The 9,153-nt window shown below is 40.6% G+C and overlaps 1 long non-coding RNA gene across 1 annotated transcript; it reads left to right on the top strand.

The window, feature by feature from the left end:
* The first annotated feature begins 3,192 nt into the window (after positions 1–3,192).
* LOC132622815 (uncharacterized) lies at positions 3,193–5,858 on the top strand. The gene is made up of 2 exons (XR_009576007.1): positions 3,193–4,178; positions 5,569–5,858. It is a non-coding gene; the product is annotated as an uncharacterized LOC132622815 (long non-coding RNA).
* The last annotated feature ends 3,295 nt before the right edge of the window (positions 5,859–9,153 follow it).

Raw genomic sequence — 9,153 nt, 5'->3', positions numbered from 1 at the left:
GCTCCGATTCCTCCACCGGGTGCTTCGGGTCAACAAGTATCCGAGGCCATACATTTATTGACACAATTGGTTGCCGCTCAGGCACAATGACATAATGCGGGCCCAAGTGATCGTTCAGCTAGTACGAGAGCCCGTGATTTTATGACCTTAAATCCCTCGAAATTGTTTGGGTCGAAGCCGGATGAAGATCCGCAAAACTTCATTGACGAAATGTTGAGGACCTTAAAGATTATTCATGCCTCCGAGACCGAATCCGTAGAGTTGACCTCTTATAGACTCTGCGATGTGGCGGTGTTATGGTACAAAAATTGGATGGCATCAAGAGGAGAGAATGCACCACCTCCCGTTTGGCAATAATTTGTGGATGCCTTTATTCGTCATTACTTGCTACCCGAGGTCCGCCGAGCTAGAGCGGACAGGTTCTTGAATTTAAAGCAAGGAAGCATGAGTGCCCGAGAGTATAGTATGCAGTTCAATTAATTGGATAGGTACGCTCTAACTATGGTGGCCGACATGGGAGACCGGGTCTATAGATTTGTGAGTGGTCTAGGGCCACATCTGTTCAGAGATTGTTTGACGGCCTCCTTGCAAGACGGGATGGATATTTCTCGGATAAAGGCTCATGCTCAGAATCTTGAGGAATGACAACAGCAGCAGAGGAGTGATCGCGATAATGATCGGAGACAAGGTAAGAGGGCTAGATCTATGGGAACGAGCAGTGAGCATAGAGGGGGATCGAGACAGATGCATTATAGGCACTCAGGTCAGTCAGCGACCAGTACGCCTCCCAGATTCTCAGACAGGAGGTTTGACCGTTCTTTCCAGTCGGGACAGAGCCATAGTTCGAGGGCCCCAGATTCTCAGTTTAAGGGAGATTGTAGTCAGAGGAGACCTCCAGTACCGCGGTGCAGCCAGTGCGGCAAATTGCATTCCGGACAGTGTCGTCAGGGTTCGGATGCTTGTTATGCCTGCGGGCAAGTTGGTCATATGATGAGAGACTGTCCTTCAGCAAGAGATAGGGCTGGGACTCAGCCTACAGGTTCAGCAGCGGGTTCTTCTTCGGTACGCTCGACAGCACAGATTCCCCAGACTTCAGCAGGTAGAGGTAGAAGTAGAGGGGGAGCATCTACTTCAGGTGCTGTCCAGCCCCGCGTATATGCTCTAGCTGGGCGGCAGGATTGTTATATCCCGTGTTTTTGGCGTATTTGAAAAAATTTGGAATAATCTTGCTTTGTAGGAAATGAGGGCCATATTTGATTTTATTTCATATATGTGTGTTATTCATGAAAAATATTGATGTGGAATTACGGAGGAAGGCCAAGGGTAAAATTGGAATTTTGGAAATTAGTTTCGGGAATTTAAAAATAAGATTTCTAATGAATTGGGCTCAAAAAAATAAAGGAAAAATTAAGGCCCAATTACTTGCGGTGGCCGGCCATATGGCCAAGCCCAAGTCCATGGAAATTATTCCATGTGCTAATTAATTAGGAGGATTATTATATAAGTCATTATCCATAGAACATTCTTGATACAACACAAAACAAGGAGAGAGCAAGAGTTGAAGGGGCTTTCGGCCGAACCACAAACAACAACAAAAAAAAAAAAATCCAAGTCCATCAACTTTGATTCTAAAATCTTATTCTTCTTGAATTCTTGTTAAGCTCAGGACGCTCTCCAACACGGTATAATTAGTTAAGCGAGAGAACAACGTTTGCGGCAAGTTGAAGTTTGAAGAAAGAGGTAAGAAATCTATTCTTTTATGTTATGGAATAAGTATATATGTTGTAAGGATTTGAATTAGATGAGAATTATGGAGTTGTGATGTGTGTGTGCATAGTCGTGTGTGTGTGTGAAGTGGTGTGTGGCCGTGAGCCATAAGGTAGTAAAAGGAAGGTGAATTAAATTCCATTTAGTTTGTTAGTTGTGTCGTTGTGACATTCATGACGTAAATAAAGGTTTAACGAGCTAAGTCGGCATTGAAATTGGTTATGCGTTGTTATGGGAAATTATGTGTTTTTAATATATAGTTTTATGTGACTATGGAAGTAGAATTCTAAAATGTGGATTATGGTTGTTGTTAATGAATTTGGAAGAAGACAATGCGACCTTGTTGTTTCGTCGCATTTGTAGAAGTTTCGGCGGGAATATAGAATTGGCGGGAATACTTGAATCCATGAGTATTGCTTGAAATGTTATTGAATTATGTTTGAATAACCTTGAATTAGTAAATGAATATAAAAATGTTGATGTTAGCTTGATATTGTGAAGTTGGAACGGAAGTTGTCGCCTTATGTAGAAAAGAGGACTATTTATGTTATAGTGCGTTTTGTGATGATTGTTGATGTTGTTGGTATTGTTGGGTTGTTGTTGTTGATATATTGGGCCGAGATGATTCTCGGGGATGTTGAGTTTATAGGGGAAATGCTGCCGAAATTTCGGTAAGCAATATGAATTTAAGATTGAAATCCTAAAAGCTTATAACTTATATTTGGCAACTATGACCAATTGTAGATTTTGGACGAAACGGGAATTGAGTTTGGGCGAGCGTAAGACGCAATTAAGGTATGTAAAACTACCCCTTTCCTTCTTTTGGCATGTCCTAGGTGTACTAGTGTTACATCCCGTATTTTTGAACGTCGGATTAATTATAAGTTGAGGTGGGGCCCACACGTCAAGATTTTTTTTGGGACATGTGACAAATTATATGAATCACATATGTGAAGTTAAACACAACTCAAGAAGGACCCTTGGGCCAAATCAAAGTGGAAGTCCTCCAAACGAATATTTTTAAGAAAACGTTTTCGGGTGACCTGACTTTGGGGGGCAAAAACGGTATTATAAGTTTGGAATTTGGAAAAATACCAAGAAATAGAAGTTGTAGATAATTGAATTATCTTTCCAACCATAGGTCGTGGGTTCGCAGGTGACGTCGGGACAAGGAGATATGGACGTTTTAATGCAGAAAGGTTAGTGGGCTAGGCCCAATCCGAGCCCAACCGGGTTAGGCCCATTACCCAAGTTTTTATAAGTGAAAATTTCGGCCTTCCTCCTCATTTTAAGACCTGTAACAACCAGAAAATTCTGGAAAGAGAGAGAGAGGAGCTTTGGAGAGAAGAAAAACTTATTTTGACCAAAATCCGAGCCCCGAATCCCGAAGCCCATGAAGGGAAAAGTGTTGTACGCTCCGTTGTCTTCAATTTGAGCTAAAAATCAACCAAGGAGGAGGGTGATAACGTGGTGGCTGAATTCTTAAGGTATGAATAAGGTTCCTTTTCATTGCTAACAAGTTTATTTAAAGTTTTAACGGATTAGAACGGGAAAATAGCGATATAAATTCGTCCGTTGGCATTGTGAATTATGGAATGAGATTTGAAGAGAATTTTGGATGAAAATAAATGTAGTTCACTTGTATAATGTGGAGGAAAAATGGTTTAAGATGGCATGAAAAATTGTTGGAAAATGATTATAGGAACTTATGTGATTTTAATGTAATTTTATGTAAATATGGAAATGAAGTTTTAAATGTGAATGGCTATGTTGGTTGGTGGATTTGGAGGGATGTAAGTCCATATTAGCATGAAAGGTTGGTTGTTAAGTTGTTATGGGAAGTTTTGTGATTTTATGGTAGATTTATGTAATTATGAAAATGGAATTGTTAAGGTGTAAATTATGATTATGGTTGATGAAATTGGAAGATGGAAATATGTTATGAATATGTAGGTTGAAGATTTGAAGTTTTGGGTGAATTATGTTTTGGTGGAAAGTTTGTATATTTTGTATATCTTGTGAATATTTCGTAGAAATGATATGAAATATTTCCAAATTATATTGTGATGATCTAGATGATGAATGTGAAACCATTGAGGTTAGTTTGGAAATTGAAGTTGAAATGAAGGTTATGACATTATGTTGGGAAGATAGCTAGTTAAGTTATATTGTGTTTACAGTGATTGTTGTTGTTGTTTATGTTGTTGTTGGGTTGTTGTTGATTGTTTTGGCCGAGTTAAATTCTCGGGGATGCTATATGTATAGGGGAGATGCTGCCCAAATTTCTGTAGGCAATTATGAATAAAGATTGAATACTTAAAGATTGGAAATTGAGAATTGGTAAATGTGACCAATTGCAGATTTTGGGCGAAACGGGAATTGAATTTGGAAAGGCGTAAAGAGCATACAAGGTATGTAAAGCTATCCCGATTATTCTTTTGGCATGTCCTAGGTGTACTAGGATCGGATTCGAGCCTCGGAAAGTATTCTGCTCATCGGAATCCGCATTTGAAAATACCCCTTTTTCATTCAATGGAATTGAACCCTATAAGTATGCTTTATTGAAAGAATTGTGCAAACTTCCGCAAATTGTTTAGAAAATTATGGAATGTCCCCAGAATCTCCGTAGGTGACTTTATAAGCTTAAATTACGTAATTTGAGCCCACCGCTTCGTTTGTCCCGAGGTGGGCCCACTATTTCCGATTTTACCCTTTTAGTGGTTATGACTTGTCTTCGAGCGTTTTTTTTAAAGAAATGTTTTTAACTACGCTTGTAATTACTAAATAAAACTTGTTTTAAATATTCCATTAAGTCTTGTAAAACTGTTTCGGAACTTGGAAACGAACTTAGAAAGATTATGCTTCTGTAATCCATTATGACATCCGAAATACACTCACTATGATTCTGTCTGATTTCATTATTTCGATTTGTCATCCGATAGGTCTTATTGAGTCTCTGGAAATATATGACATTCGTTTGAATTATTTTGATAAGCCCCATAATGTATTTTGAAACATGAAAATGATTACAAAAAGCTTATTTTGACATATGCTATTGGGATATCCGAAATGCATACACTATGATTACTGCTCCGCTTCTGTCATATGGTTTGTCATCTGAATTATGCTACTGAGTCTCCGTAAATGTGCTATATTTTAATTTGCATTAGTTTCTCACTACTCCATTCGTGGATGCCCCAATGTTTCCCACACTGAGCCCGGGCCAGGATATGTTGTCAAGCGTATTCCTTTGCATTGTTCGTCGTGCCTCGATGTGAGGGGGCAGGTATACATGTACATGGGTTGTGGAGTATGCTGTGCCATGTACACACTCTGATATGATATGATATGATCTGATATGGCCATCTGATATGATATGTTATGTTACGGGGTTATCCCCTATTCTGCTCCTTATGTGTGGTGCCACCAGCGTCGGGGGGTGGCCACGTTCTGTTTGCCGAGTCCCTTGGAAGGGGTCGGATATGATATGGTATATGTTTCTGTACACACTCCTCATGTTTCGAAAATATGCATTTGATACTTCGGATGTTACACTCACTTCTCTGTAAGCTCTGTTTCGGTTATGATCTTGTTCCTTAATGGGACCAGGTACGACATATGTTTCCAGCGAATATTATTTATGCTATATGATCAGCATTTTGCTAATCTGGATATTCAGTTCATTTTCTGTATCTTCTGCTTCGATTATGACTTTGTTTACTACGTTCCGTGCTTTACATACTCAGTACATATTTCGTACTGACCCCCTTCCTTCGGGGGCTGCGTTTTCATGCCGCGCAGGTACAAACGACAGGTTTGCTGATCCGCCCGCTTAGGACTTTATTCTGCTATTTTGGAGCGCTCCTTTATCCGGAGCCCATATTTTGGTACAGTCTTCTGCTATCGTATATATGTACATTATTCAGGGGTACGACGGGGCCCTGTCCCGTCTTATGATTCTGTTATGTTCTGTAGAGGTCTGTAGACATACTTGTGTGGGTTCTGTATATGTTTTGGATGATATGATCTGTGACAGCCTTATCGGCTTCCATGTACTATGTCGGTTCATTTATGATAATTACTAACGCCAATTGATTTTTTTTCATTTAAAAATATTCTGCTGATATGCTAGTTTGGGTTATTGGGTACGTTTGGGTGTCCAGCACGGACACTAGTCGCGGCCTACGGAGTTGGGTCGTGACAACTAGGTTTGGATTTGAGCCTCGGGGATTATTCTGTTCATAGAGATCCGAGTTTACTTTTGGTACCATTTCATTCAGCAAAATTGAATTAGAACCTTTTACTTTGTTGGAAAGAAATGTTCAAACATCTATAATTATCATAAATGTAACCGAATCCCCTTGAGACTTTCGTGAGTGACTCCATAAGGTCTAATGTTTGTAAATTTCGTACGCCACCTCGACTTGACCCGAGGTGGGCCCACTAACTCCGAGAATCCTTCGTTTGCCCTAATAGACTTATCTTTGTATGATATCGGAAAGAGACTTTTGCTTATGCCTTTGGCTATTATAGAATAGTGTTTTGATTGCTCCATGATATTCTGATTTATATTTTAAACTATAAATACGATTTCAGAAGTATTTTTGTGAGATAAACTCCGTATTGACCAGTTGTTCAGACTAGTTTACCCAACGGGTTGTCATATGATTATATCAAGTTTCATAAATGTTTTGATATGTAAATTGCATTAGTTTCCGCACGACTCTGCTCGTGCCTACTACTATGATATCGATCGCCGGTTCCCGGGCCGACTTTGTGATCGTGCGTATTATTATACATTCGGCAGTATGATGTGTTACGGTTCCCGAGACCTCGCCATAGGGCCGGGTACTATTTATGGAGTTATGCTGTGATATGGCTTATGATACGTTTTGATGATATGATATGTTGTGATGATATGTTATGTTCGGGGTTTGTACGGAGATTTGAAACCTTCTAGAGTATGCTGTGTGTGGCACTAGCGTCGGAGTGGTGACCACGTTCCTGAGCCTTATGCGGATTTCTTTTAATTGCATTATGTACATATGGTCTCAGTACAGGTTTTGACATACTGATTCAGCATTTCCCCTTCTGTACCTTATGCTTCAGTTATGGTTGGATTTTTGTATTCTATGCTTTACATACTCAGTACATCTTTCGTACTGACCCCCTTTCTTCGGGGGCTGCGTTTCATGCCCGCAGGTACAGACGTCGGTGATCCGCCAGTGTAGGCCCCACATTCTGCTATTTCAGTGTGCTCCCTTTGATCCGGAGCCCACATTTTGGTATATATGTCTTTTGCTATGTATATGCTTTTGTACATTTGGCTATTTGGGGTACGACGGGGCCCTGTCCCGTCATATGTTTTCGTTTTGATTTGTAGAGGCCTGTAGTCATATATGTGGGTCGTGGGTCCTATGTGTGCTCGTTTTGTTCATGATTTGTGTCTTAATGCGGTCCTGTCTGTTATGACGGCCATGGTGGCCCATATATTTGTAAATACGCTTATATTCAGCGATGTGTATTCTGCCGCCCCTTTGACTTTGATATGATATCTCTGCTTGCGCGACCTCTTAAGATAATATTTGACTTCAAATCCGTTCAAAAATGATTAATATGAAATCTGAGATAATCTATAATATGACGATTTAATTTGTTTGTCTGTCTGGGTGTCCAAGTAGGGCACCAGTCACGGCCCACGGGGCTAGGTCGTGACAAGGATCTTGAGTCCTCCCCAGATGTTATCACAGGTACATTGGCTAATTTTCCCGTGATGTATATGCTCTGATTGATCCGGGCTCTACTTTCTCATGTATTACTCCGTATATTGCTGATTGTATTGGGGTGAGCCCCGAGCCAATTAAACCTTTTGAGGTGTTCACTCCGGTTGGTGATCCCGTGATAGCGACACAAGTATATAAGAATTGTGTAGTTGTTATATGTGATCGTCAGACAAAAGCTGATCTAATTGAACTCGAGATGATAGATTTTGATGTAATTATGGGTATGGATTGGTTGGCATCGTGCTATGCTAATGTTTGTTGCCGGACAAAAGTAGTTCGATTCCAATTTCTGGGAGAGCCCATACTTGAATGGAAGGGTAAAACAGCTTCTCCAAAGGGTAGGTTTATTTCCTACCTTAAGGCAAGGAAGATGATAGCTAAGGGTTATATTTGTCACCTAGTTCGAGTTCATGATACCAAGGCAAAGCCACTAGCTTTTCAATCAGTTCCAGTAGTGAGCGAATTCCCAGATGTATTTCCAGATGAACTACCAGGTCTTCCTCCAGAAAGGGAAATTGATTTTGCCATCGATGTATTGCCGGGCACCAAGCCCATTTCTATTCCTCCTTATCGGATGGCCCCAGCAGAATTGAAAGAGCTAAAGGCACAGTTGAAAGACTTGCTTGAGAAGGGTTTCATTAGGCCCAGTTCATCACCGTGGGGAGCACCAGTCTTGTTCGTGAGAAAGAAAGATGGGTCCCTACGAATGTGCATTGATTATAGGCAGTTGAACAAGGTGACGGTAAAGAACAAATATCCTCTCCCAAGGATTGATGATTTATTTGATCAACTACAGGGTGCCAAGTGGTTTTCTAAAATAGACTTGAGATCGGGCTATCATCAAGTGAGGGTTAAAGAAGAAGATATCCCCAAAACGGCTTTCAGGACGAGGTATGGGCACTATGAGTTCCGAGTAATATCATTTGGGTTGACGAATGCCCCGGCGGTGTTCATGAATTTAATGAATAATGTGTTCAGGCCATTCTTGGATCTCTTTGTGATAGTATTTATCGATGATATTCTGGTGTATTCTCGCACAGAATCGGAGCACGCAGATCATTTAAGAATTTTTCTTGGCGTTCTTCGAGTTCGGGAATTATATGCAAAGTTTTCAAAGTGCGAGTTTTGGCTTAATTCTGTGGCATTCCTGGGTCATGTTATTTCGGATGACGGCATTCGAGTTGACACTCAAAAAATAGAAGCCGTGAAGACTTGGCCAAGACCTACAACACCTACGGAAGTTCATAGTTTTCTTGGTTTAGCAGGATATTATAGAAGATTTGTAGAGGGCTTCTCATCTATTTCAGCCCCATTGACAAAGCTAACCCAAAAGTCAGCCAAATTCCAATGAAATGATGCTTGTGAGCGCAGCTTCCAAGAGTGAAAGGAAAGGTTGACCTCAGCTCCGGTCTGAACTCTTCCAGAAGGATCGGACGGCTATGTTGTGTATTGTGATGCTTCCGGCGTCGGATTAGGATGCGTATTGATGCAGCATGGTAAAGTTATTGCATATGCTTCGAGACAGTTACGGAAGCATGAAAAGAATTATCCAACTCATGATCTCGAATTGGCTACGATTATTCATGCCTTGAAGATATGCAGA

This window comes from Lycium barbarum, chromosome 12 (genome assembly GCF_019175385.1).
Source record: "Lycium barbarum isolate Lr01 chromosome 12, ASM1917538v2, whole genome shotgun sequence".
In the NCBI taxonomy this organism is placed as follows: Eukaryota; Viridiplantae; Streptophyta; class Magnoliopsida; order Solanales; family Solanaceae; genus Lycium; species Lycium barbarum.
The sequence above is the reverse complement of the archived record's forward strand: the minus strand, read 5'-3'. Positions and strand labels throughout refer to the sequence as shown.